Consider the following 12,229-nt stretch of genomic DNA (forward strand, 5'->3'; position numbering starts at 1 on the left):
CCACTGCTCAACTTCACCTCCACCTTTCCACCACAACAACAAGGCATGATGGGTGTTGCAGTTCTCTGTATAACGCCTGTATGATTGACAGCCTTCGACGTCTCACGTTATTGCGGTTTCATTGTCCCTCAGAATACATATCAGTTGATTTTAAGCACAAAGCCCAAATGTTTTTGGTTGTTTTGTCCTCACACAGGGTTTCAACTCTGCAAACTGGCCTCTTTAATATATTGGTTGACGTTGCCTTTAAGGACATTCAGGATCAGTTCCCCTTTTACTCAGCACTGAACCTTAACTACTGACAACCAGACGTCAGAAACCTGAAGACAACTTGAAACATACACCTGTCACATCCTGCAAAGTAAAGGTGTGCCAAAACCGGTAAGTGGAGTTATTACATCGTACACGGTTACATGTAACAGGGGCGTTAATGTGTGACACAGGGATCGCGTGATTAAACTACCTTTTGAGTGGGTGCAGACGAGAGAGTTTTAGGCCGTTTGAAATGTTCTGCAGAGTTGCAGAGAAGAAGTTGCTATAGTATATTCCCATGTTTACGAGCTGTATTTAGTTAGTTATTGTTATGAATTACCTATACACACACACACACACACATACACACCGACACACTCACAAACCTGTACACTCTGGTACAGTCATGACTCTGGTACAGGGCTGGGCCTAGTGAAACAACTGGAATGGAATATATATATATATATATATATATATATATATATATACACATGAAGGCCAATGTTTGGTATTAACACTTGCAAAACCACCCACCTCGCATGCTGTCGACAGATAAGACAAAAACAAACACTGATGAAGAGTATATACATTATGATGTTATTATGAGCTTATAATCAAGCAAAAAAAACCTTTTTTTTGACTTAGCTACCATATTATATGACTTTGTAGAACATTTTATTTTGAAACAACGTGATGGTCACGTTGCAGAGAATCCAGGAAATTTAAGAGAAAATAATAATAATGATAATAATAATAATAAATGGTGCTGTTTTTGATGTTTTTCCCAGGGGTTTTGGATGGTATAAAAAGGTGTTTACACTGTCGATTGACTCCGGAGAAATGTGTCTGTCTTTACTGATGGAGTGCATTCAGTGTAAAGTGGCAGCCTCTTTCCTTGGTGGATTTATTTGAAAAATGTCACGTATTTTCTGGATCACTGAATAGGGAGGAGAAGTTAAAGAGGAAGCCATTACAGCCAGCTGAGATGCATCTAGCATTCATGTTTGAGGTACTCGCATATAGGATTTATTCCGTCAAGAAGTGGTTCAGTTTCTAAAGGCTGAATTTTTATAATTTATGGGGTTTCATGTGTTTTTTGGACGTGTCCATACTAGAAAGCTTTACATGTGCATGCATTTTTAAAGTAGCATGTCGAAGGGAACATTTTGTTTGCCCAAAAGGTTTTTATTTACAAAGTAAGTTTTCCTTTTTATACCTTTATTATTACTGTTATTACCAGTAGAATTATTATTATTATTGTTCAAACTATTTTTCATTTAGTTTTTTTTTTCTGTACATCCACAATAAGTGTACTTGTTTTTAAAATGTAATGTGACGTGTGGTTTGTTTTTGCTGATAATAAAAATGCAGAACGACTCTGTACTGTTTGAACAGATGTCCGCTTTGCTTTTTCTTTGTTGTTGTTTTTGTGGATATAGGATAAATAAACCTAAAAATAAACTGGATTTAGATGAGAAGAACCCGGTAAATTAACTAGTTCATTAGAGCAGCTGGTTATCTTAGCCCAGTGTAATGACTGGATACAGGGGAAACATTTAACCTTGAGGTGTCGGTATGCAACAGTAATCTGCACTCTCAGAAATAAGGGTTCCAAAAGGGTCATTCTACAAGGGCTGAGGTTCTACCTGGAACCATCTGCCAGGTAGAACTTTTATAAAAAGGTTCTACCTGGAACCAAAAAGGGTTTTCCTATGAGGACAAGCCGACGAACCATATATGGTTCTACTTGGCACTTTTATTTCTAAGAGTGTACACTCTTAGAAATAAGGGTTCCAAAAGGGTCCTTCTACAAGGGCTGAGGTTCTACCTGGACCCATTTGCTTTTTTTCAAGTGTTCTTGGTAACACTAATGGTTCCAGTAAGAACCATTTTGATCCAGAGAACCATTTAAAACCCCTTTCCTGGAATCTTTATAAACATAAAGGTTCTACCTGGAGCCAGGAAGGGTTCTCCTATGAGGCCAAAGCCGAAGAACCTTATATGGTTCTACTTAGCACTTTTATTTCTAAAGTGTAGCTGACTATCTCCAATTTTATATGTAGTTTTATCGACCCCTTAATATGTAAAAGGTTAAAGAACATGGGTGTTTTTTTCCCCAAATAGAGGATATCAGATATTAAACTGATAAGAACAGATACTACACTCGATCTCGAGAAGCGATGACCCACAAGTGTTCTCAAGATCTTGGCAACTATTCCTTCAAATAAAGCATAAAGATATACATATTTGTTTGTGTGCCATTATTCAGATGTGTTGCCATTTGTGCTTCCACGTGCCTATGTTTCTGTATGAAGGCCATACTGAAGCATAATGGCAGCCAGTGTGCGCCCTCTTAGTGCCACACAGCGTGGCAGTGGTTTAGTGGGCCACTCTGTTAAGAGCTCACCAGAGTATGACATGATCGCTTCATGTATGCTTGAGTATCTTTTCTCTGCAGCGCGTCTACTCTCATACGGACTAACCCACTACTGTACGTCGTTGCTACGTAGAATGTGTTCATTGATCCGTTGCGTGTGCCTTTGAGGGAACAATCGAAATGAAAGTTAATGTTACGTGATCGCCGTGATCTGTGAGGGAACAAGCAAAGCAAAACAAAGCTTGTCATGTGGAAGAATATAGGCCAGTTTATGGAGGACACAGACAGAAAGAGAGACACCCGGTAAACGCACCACTGGTTACAGAATATGATAATGAGTGGCTGTTAATTTACACACCCCCAACCAGCCTTGTGGATTTCACTGCAGGAGACAAAATTGCACATGCGCTTCTGCTGCCACTGCTGCCATGTTTCGGAAAAAAGGAATAGAAAGCCAAAAAAAAAAAAAAAACAGTGGCGGTGTGACTGTGGATGCATGACAAGTGCTGCGTGTGCCTTTAAATTCCATGACCCACTTTTCACAGCTGGGGCTGGCTGGCAGGGAGCGCTCGTGCGCGCCGCCTTGAATAATTGGAACTGCAAGGTGAATGTGAGGAGAATGGCTGAGGACTGCTCGCCGTCAGCCATCAGTGTGCCTGGTTCAGTCAGCTGGCTGTAAACCGGCGAATCTCACACCAGCGCGGTCCTCGAGCTCCTGCTGGCCATGGCTTTTTCCCAGAATATTAAAAACTGATGTGAATGGAGGAAAGCTGTTTGACAGAACGTGAATGGATGCATGAAATCAAATCAGACTGGCAGGAGAGAGGAGTGATGAAGCCACTGGAAGATTCTGAATAAAGCAGACATCATATTTCTTTATGTGGAATCGCCCGGCAGATCCTACTGTAATTTTAATGTGTTCCCATCCCCCTCTTCATTTTGCCATTCCATCTCTTGATCATGTATGTTCCTCTCCACCCCCATACTCTCCTCATACTTCTCTCTTTTTCCCCCCCCCCGATCTCCCTTGTGGATGAAGTGATCCATCACTCCAGTGCTTCAGAAGCAGCGAGAGAGAGAGAGGGGGAGCATCTTGAGAATATAAAATGACAGACAGATACTGTATGTGACCAGGGGTGGTAAAGACAAAGACATGAGATTCCTTCAGCTGCAAGAGAGATCCCATCTCATCTCCACTGCTGTGGAACCCAAATGCAGCATCAGATAAACGCCGGGGCGACACGTCACGCTTCCTGTAGCCTGATCGTTCATTCACATGACAGGCAATTCAGCCATACAGCATCACTTATTAGAGAAGAAAAGAAGGGAGGAGATGTTGTCGTCTGTCACCTGCCTGACACAGAGGCCAAGATTATGGCGCACACTAGACTTCCTATATTTCTGACATCAACGCTAAATATCTTAGACTGTATAGTGCACGTTTGTCACATTTATTGACCTTTTTGAATGCATCATGCACAGGATTATGGTTTGATACTGAGGTTGAGGTGAGAATCAGCCTGAATGATAAGGAGGATGCTCCACTGTAAGATGTGGGATAGCTTCTCAGTAGGAATGTAATACACAATATTCGTACATCAAAGAGTAAACACACTTTTATGCATTATTAACGGTTATTAGTGTATGTATGTTATTCTCTAATGTACATATTAGCATATATTTTATTAGCAGGCACTTATACTAAGCCTAAACCTTACAACACAATAAATACATGGATATCAGACAGTAAACCCTGTTGTTATAATCCCTGTGCATCTCTATATCCACCAGCAGGATTAATAGAAGGGGTTTAGCATTGAATATAATAGCACTAGTTACTTGCTGGCCTGTTTATGCACCAATGTTGGAGGTTTGTTTTTTTCTCTGTTGTAAGTGGTGCACACCCAGAGGGTTAGGTTGGTCAGAAGTAAAGGGTATCATAGCTACAGCATGCACAGGTTTGTGTATGTGTGTGTGTGTGTGTGTCCATTTAGACAACAATAACAGGATCGGTGTATCTCTGCAGGGCGTACGTTCGGATTCTCCATTATGCCATCTGTTTTACTACTAAATCATGACATAATTAAGAGGCTATTATCAATAAACCAAGGGAACATAGTTGTGTAACATGGAGACATGATGCAAACTCATTGGAACGACAAACATTTTTAAGAATAGCACTGCCTGCTTCTGCCCCTAGTTACACAGAAAGATATACATATTAAACATTTTCTCAAACTTGGAGGCATTAAATACAAGAAAATTCAGTTAAGCTGTGAGTATCCACTGACATCTGTTCTGTTCTCGCTCCATAAGTTGGTTTGAAATGCATTTTCAGCCTATGTAGTGTTTAGAGAGCGACCACATTACCCCGACAGTATGCTGCGCTCCCTTCACTGGCTTCCTATCTGTTTTAGGATTGATTTTAAAATGTTATTGCTGGTTTTTAAAGCTCGATTTGGCACCATCTTACCTCTCTAAACTTCAAAATCCTCAGTCCGATGTTACTATTTTACTGCTTTACTTTTATGTTTTTATTGATTTTATGTTTTATACCTCGTATGCTGCTGTGCCTTTAACTGCGTAAAGCACTTTGTTGTAACCTTGGTTGTTTTTAAATGTGCTCTAGAAATAAAGTTGACTTGACTTGACTTTGCTCAGCATCCCATTATTAGTTATCAGCTGCTAAAATACCTGCAGATGAAGGATGTTGCAATTACACATGTGGGATGATAACAAGTACAAAAGGAAACCAAAGGTATATTCTGTCTTTGTCTTATGACACTGTCTTATGTGCATTGCTGCTGATTGAATCAGCCTGCTTAATCCAGAAACTCATCTGCTCTCCATGATGTCTGCTAGCCTGTGCTTTGGATCTAAATTAAACAAAATGAATCAGTGAGGAGCAAAGAGGCCGCTTGTCCTCAAAATCAATCCGTTCCTCGATCTGCTTATTCGCCAGCAGCCCACCCCCACTCTCACTTGATTATCATCTTTCATGAAGGGCCTCCGGCGTTAATCAACAGAGGATCAGCATCCCAGTGTGCATACGTGTGACATTCATTCACCTTCACTGTTGTGTACATTTAGGTCAAGCACAGAGACAAAAAGAAATCGTCTCGTTTTCATCCATCACTTACTCTGTGTATAAAGTGAATAACTATTGATGAGAAATCAAGGCATCTTCTTCGGTGCAGGATGAAGACCAACGTCTTATTCCCCAGAGATCCAATTACATACAGTTGGAGAAGGCTTTCATCATGCACATATGATCACACTTAAAACACACATGACCCTGAACCTCAGCCTCCACCCCCCCCCCGGCTTAACCACCACCCACTGATTTAACCCTGCACCAACCTCTATGGCTGACCTTCAACGCTTCTGACACAAACAAAACAGCAAAAAACAGCCATGGAACACACAAAAAGAACACACAATGAGGAGGAAAAGCAGGGGGTGGATTTGTCTGTTATTTCTAATTGAAAAACATTGATGTCCAGAGGAGTGTGTGTATATCTCTGACTGTCTGGTTGTCAGTATTTGAGAATTACCTGCAGGCTAGTATCTCCTCAGTGGAATTACCAAACTGCTGGTTGCCATGGTTGCAGGTTCCTGAGCACCAGTCATTCGGTGTGTTACTGGGGGGTCTGGGAGTGAGGGGTAAAACCTGCACAGTCTGGAAAACAGAAACGATTGGAGCAGAGATTAGTAGACATTTAGCCACAAACAGTAATTCCAGGCTCAGTGAGTTGAAATAACAACGATGTGTTTAATTATTGAGTCACTTCTTATTTGGTGTAATGTAAATTCTGTCTAATCTAATCTAATATGTCTTTATCTTTGGGAAGAAACACTGTTCATATTTTTATTCACTCTGTTATTTTTACTAAAAACACAGACTGTGATTGTTTTATATACACATTAGTGGTAATCTGGGAAAATACATATCCTGAAATGTAGTTTTGATGAGTCAAATATTTTGAATGTGTGAAGATAGCTCCATCTGCTGGTGGCATAGAATAATACAGACAAAATGAATGAAGACAACTTTAGTTTACAGTGAAAATTTGTGTTGTTTAAGTATTACCATACACCGATTTGTTGGTTACATATTTTTTTATGTTGTATGTTTGCACTTTTGTGTGTTTGAAATAGAGCCATAAGTTCTATTTTTTATTAGTGGCCAATAAAAAATCATATCTGTAGTAATTGCATATTAGGATCAGCATTTCATTTTCCTGTATGTTTACCAAAATATGCAGATTTGAAAACCTTTGTTTTGCAGTGGGAAACTGTGTCATTATTGGTTATGATTTTTTTTTTTTTATGTTTAAAATGGGTGTAAAGACTAAGCCTAAACTTAAAGCCACTGAGGGTCTGCTATACGGATTTATAGCAAAATGTACTTAGTTTATTTGCTCCACATAACAAAGAAATCTTTAAAACTGAATAATTTCGGTTTGTGGACAAAACAAGACATTCGAGAAAAATCGTCATTTCCAGGTTTGACAAACACTGATCAACGTTTTGTAACATTTTCTGAACCAAGCGATTCATCGAGAACAATAATCGTCGAGTCCACACGTGGGACCAATTGGAACCATTCTACAAATACAACTTTTCAGTAAAACTTTTCACATTAACCAGGCCCGACCCATAGTGTTCGGAAATAACACAGTCCAACTTCGTCCTCTGCAGCTTTATGTTGGTTTATTTCTTCGATAGTTCGACAGCCGTCAAAAACTATTAGTGCTCCTCTTACTGGCAACACCTGTTACCTGTCTGAAGGTTCCAAGCTAAACACGATTCATGTGACCCCCAACAACAGTGACACCTAGTGGACGATTTGTGTCCAACACACAACACACATAAAAGTGGCTCTTTCAATGGGTGTCAGTACAACGTTTTCAACGTTTCTTAAAGGTGCATTATGTAATAAATCTAAAGCAACTGGCCATAAAATCCTCCTAATATGTCAGAGACATAGAGAGGAATAATGTTCATATAACAAACTGAACTCACCAACAACAACAGTACAGCCAAAATATTTGCATTAAAAAAAATATTTTGCAGACTGCAAATCACTTTTATGTTTTGAAATCATGTTTTGGCATGTGGCGCCACCTACCGCTGTCTACCAACAATTGCAGTCAGTAGAGTCTCAGCTGCCGAGCAACCAAAGGTTGCCAGTTACGTCAGAAAACGAAACCTAACAGACCTCGGTATTTTGAATTTGAATGTAGTAACCGTTTTTGACCACATTCTTACATATGGCACCTTTAATTCAAGTTCAACATAATAACATTTCGTTAGCCTCAGAGCATAATTGCCTAAGTCATAGTTTTGGTAACTGTGATATCTGCCTAACTTTACCAATGTGCTTACTAAAAAGTTTGTTTTTTAGTAAGCACATTGCACAATTTATGGTTGGATTGTAAAATATCATGCCTCAGTTACATTTATTTGTCATAATATTGATTTGATAAAGACTTCTCATGATTGCCATTTAAAGAAGTCCAAATGTGTACTTCTTTAAATGGCAAATACAGTACATTGAATTTTTACTCCCTAATATCAGTTCAGTCAACAAAAATTAATATTGATTCCACCATTAATTAAATAGGTCATATTTATAAGATACTAAGTCATAATTATGAGATTCTGTAATATTTATGAGATAATAAGTCAATATTATAAGATTATAAGTCATACTTATGGGGTACTACATCATAATACTGAGATACTATCTCATATGAGATACGAAAGGCATAATTATAAGTAAATATGACTTAGAATCTCAGAATATCTCAGAATAAAGTAAGCATTCTTTTTCCCATGTGGCAGAAACGAGCTTCCATAGAAAACACAGCCATTGTTATTGATCGTGCTCAGATAACAAATTAATAGTCAACTGATTTCACATTACTGATGTAGTCTAATTGCCAGTAGATGTCAGCACAATACCTTTCAATGGACATGAGACCCAAACTAGTCCCAGTTAAAGGTCAGTAGAATTGAGCTCTTGTACAGGAAATTGTGGTTTTAATACATAGTTTTTATAAGTTTTTATTTTGTATTCATTATCTAATTTATTTACATTTTAATTAAAATGATTAGTTACTTTTGTATTTAAAAAAAAAAAAAAAATGTTATAGTTTTTCACTTTAGCTAACTGTGCACAGTATTGTAGCTTATACGTGGAATTGGTTCAGCATGAATGTTGCTGTTGGCCCGTGTCGTCGTCCTCCCACCTGACCGTGGAGGGAGGGCCGGTGTCCGGCCTGCGGTCAGGATCAGTCCCGCTGCTGCTGCAGGTTCCTGTCGCTGATCCCTCTCAGGTGACGTCACGGCAGGAGACATGGCGGACCAGGATGGCAGCGACTCATCTCCTCCCGGGTCCCAAGGTGAGTTCTTCTTGACACAGTCGGGGAAACTTTACTCGGACAAACTTTTGTTAGAAAATAGACGCAGACGAAACGACGCGGTAACTCGTCAGTGAGCGAGCTTCCTGTCGTGTTTTTGTTCGGTGTTTTGAACGCTCAAACGCGGAGAGAGTCCTCGGAGCCGGTTGGTCACGGGAGTGGGATTAACGATCAACCGACTCACTCGCCCGGTGCTTTCGCGTTTATATAAACTCGACACGGCCTTTAAATCATGTAGATATAGCTGTAGTTTTACCTTTGTTGTCGTTGTTTGCGGTCATGTCGAGCTCCTCTCGTGCTTGCTCAGACACCTGTTGCTGACATTTTGTCGAAACGCTCCTTTACTTGATGTGACAGGTGAATTCATGTGAATGAGCAGAGGCTAAACTGAGCTGTTAACGTCTTTATCTGGCGTTTTGCACACAGTATATTATTCCCCCTCTTCTTTTAATTCGAGTACTTGTTGACTTTTTTGCCTGGTTTGCTATTTTCCATAACTTTTACATAACGCAGTGTAACCGGACACCTGTGTGAACTCCTCATGGTGTCGACTGTAAATGACGGCTCACGTAGCTTTAAAATTGTGTCGTATTAAAAGGAATTGTTAGGCCTTGTGCGTCAATTTTTTCATATTCTTTGATATATAAAATAGTACATAATGTAGTGCTTCCACAGTACAATAAAACATTGATTTTTGTGACACTAAATAAAACTGTTCTTGTTATTCACTACTGCGTTTTAACTGGCCTAGTTTACATTTCTTAAAGGGTTTGAAATTACAGGTGTATTTGAACGTTTCACCTCTGGCCACGCCTCCAGTTAGTGATGACACCACAGGTGTTTTCCATCAGCTGTTAATGATATTCACCACCAAAAGCTTTTTCTAAAGACTTCCAGGATTATATTAGATTTTCTAGTTTATTCATTTATTTTTTGAAAGCATGATAAGAAAAATAATGTTATCCTTCAAAATGTTTTGGAGGGGCTTTTGGCTGCTATGTCTGGACCCACAAATATGATTTAATGACTTGCAATTAACAGCTATTTACCTAATCGCCAGAGCAGTGCAACAGCCTGTTAATGTCCAATTTAACATGATATTGTTACTATATATGCTTTCAAAGCTGAACTTTATCACTCCGATTTAATATATAAAAACATCTTATCTTATATGTTGTGTCTTTTGAATATGCAGAATTTTGCTATTTGGTTGCCTAAAACTCTGTTTTTCTCAGTTTTTGTCTGTTTACATGCAAACGCGAAAACTGAGTTTTCCTAAATCTCCACTTTTGCCAGAGTTTTTAGAAAGAATCGTTTTCAGAGGCGAAAAATCGCTGTTTGTCTGTAAACGAAAGTCACAAACGAAGGGAAAAGTCTCGGTTTTTAAAAATACCCGTGCTAGTGTAAATGTAGCCTTAATTTAGTAGCTGGACAAGTTTTTTTTTCACTCGCTTGTGCAGGTACTGCAAATGTTTCCTCTTTGTCATGTATAGTAGAATGAAAGTAGTTTTTCTTTCCTTCTTTCTAGAAACATTCCAGTTTAGAAATAGCTCCACCTTTTCTCAGATTACCACTGGTTTAGGCTTACCTAGTGGCGTGTTTTACTTGTTAGTTTAAATATTGTGAATAGTTATAACCACAGGGGAATCCAGCTGTTTGACGAGGTTTAACTTCCACTAAATTATAAGCCAGCTCTTTTACTTTCGGGGCAGTTGTCGTTAAGGGGAAACATGGACTTTTTAAGTTGTTAGCAATGTTAGCAATTAAAACGAGATTGAAAATGTTTACATTGTCTTGTAGTAGTTAGCCCTGAGGGACTCGTCATTGGCTTAAGGTGACAAAGGCAGTTCAGATTGACAAAAGTGGAGCACTGCACTACACTACTGCTGTGCACAGCCTCCATGAAATTCTATAATTCCTCACCAAACGCTATTGGTAATCTCTGCATTGTTGGCTGACAGTTTACTGGAAATAGTTCGGCTGTTTTATTGAAAACCATGAAAAGACTGTGCATATTATGTCAGCTTCAAACTCTGGGTCCGTTTTATCAGCAAGTATAGTTTAAAAGGAATTGGACTCTCTAAAATACATACAGCTTTTACTGACAAACACTTTCAGACTTTGTACCCTGGTCATTAGTCTCGTTCCTCGTATCTATATCCACAATTATCACTTGCTTTCGGGTTTTCCCATTATTCTTTGTTTCACTTTAAATTATATTAAATCCACGTCCATTTTTGTTAATAACATTTTGTGTTCAAGCCTTACAAGCCTGATGCAGGTATCACTTATTTGTATGCATTATTAATGTTCCCATGCTGTTTTGAGCTCTAAAACAGGCACAAGCCAACTGAATCCAATGTTATGCTTGAATCATGCATGTCTCAATCCCATCAAAACACCCACACACAATTGCTGCATGTGTCTATCAGTCTGGTGCAAAGCTAGTTTTAGTATCTCTTTTCCTAATCAGCTGACAAATGAAACACTAACAGCTTACCCACTGCCAACATGCTGCCAGGTTAATTGTTTTGCACTTTGTCTCCGATTTCCTTCTTTATAATAAGGATGTTTACCTTTTTATTCTTTCATTTTAGCCGACTGTTGTTTCATCCTGCTGATATATTTGGCACAAAGCCAGTTTCTTTTTCTTCAGCTCATTGGTCCTGAGGTGTGATCTGTATTGAGTCCTCAGTCTCTGTAAGGACTCTTAGTGAGACTATTAGTGAGAACACACAGCACACCTGCCGTAGCACCATAGTATTGTTGACTCACCTGGAAGGCTGAGATGTTTGGTCCTCACAATTGGGTCATCTTGTGCACATTGTGGCACGTGCTGAAAACCTGTTTTAAACTATAAACATAATTATACAAACACGGTTGGATAATTAAAAGTTGCCATTATCAGCTGATGCATTCCTGAATCTGAAAAGGTCTGAGCGTCTTAATGTCATAGCGGTCGCAGATCTAGTGATTTAGGGGGCAAACCACAACGTATAAAAAGTCTAAAATAGTCCAGAATTTGTTCATAATAATTTTTAAAGTTATCTAGTTTAGTTGATCATAACTTTAAATGGTTCCGTTTGAAATTATGATATGCCTTATTTAATGTTTTGTAACTGAGAAGGAATCCAAAGCAGATTAATGAAAATAACTTTTTATTGGCAATGACATA

Source organism: Microchirus variegatus, assembly GCF_963457635.1.
Source record: "Microchirus variegatus genome assembly, chromosome: 12".
NCBI lineage: Eukaryota > Metazoa > Chordata > Actinopteri > Pleuronectiformes > Soleidae > Microchirus > Microchirus variegatus.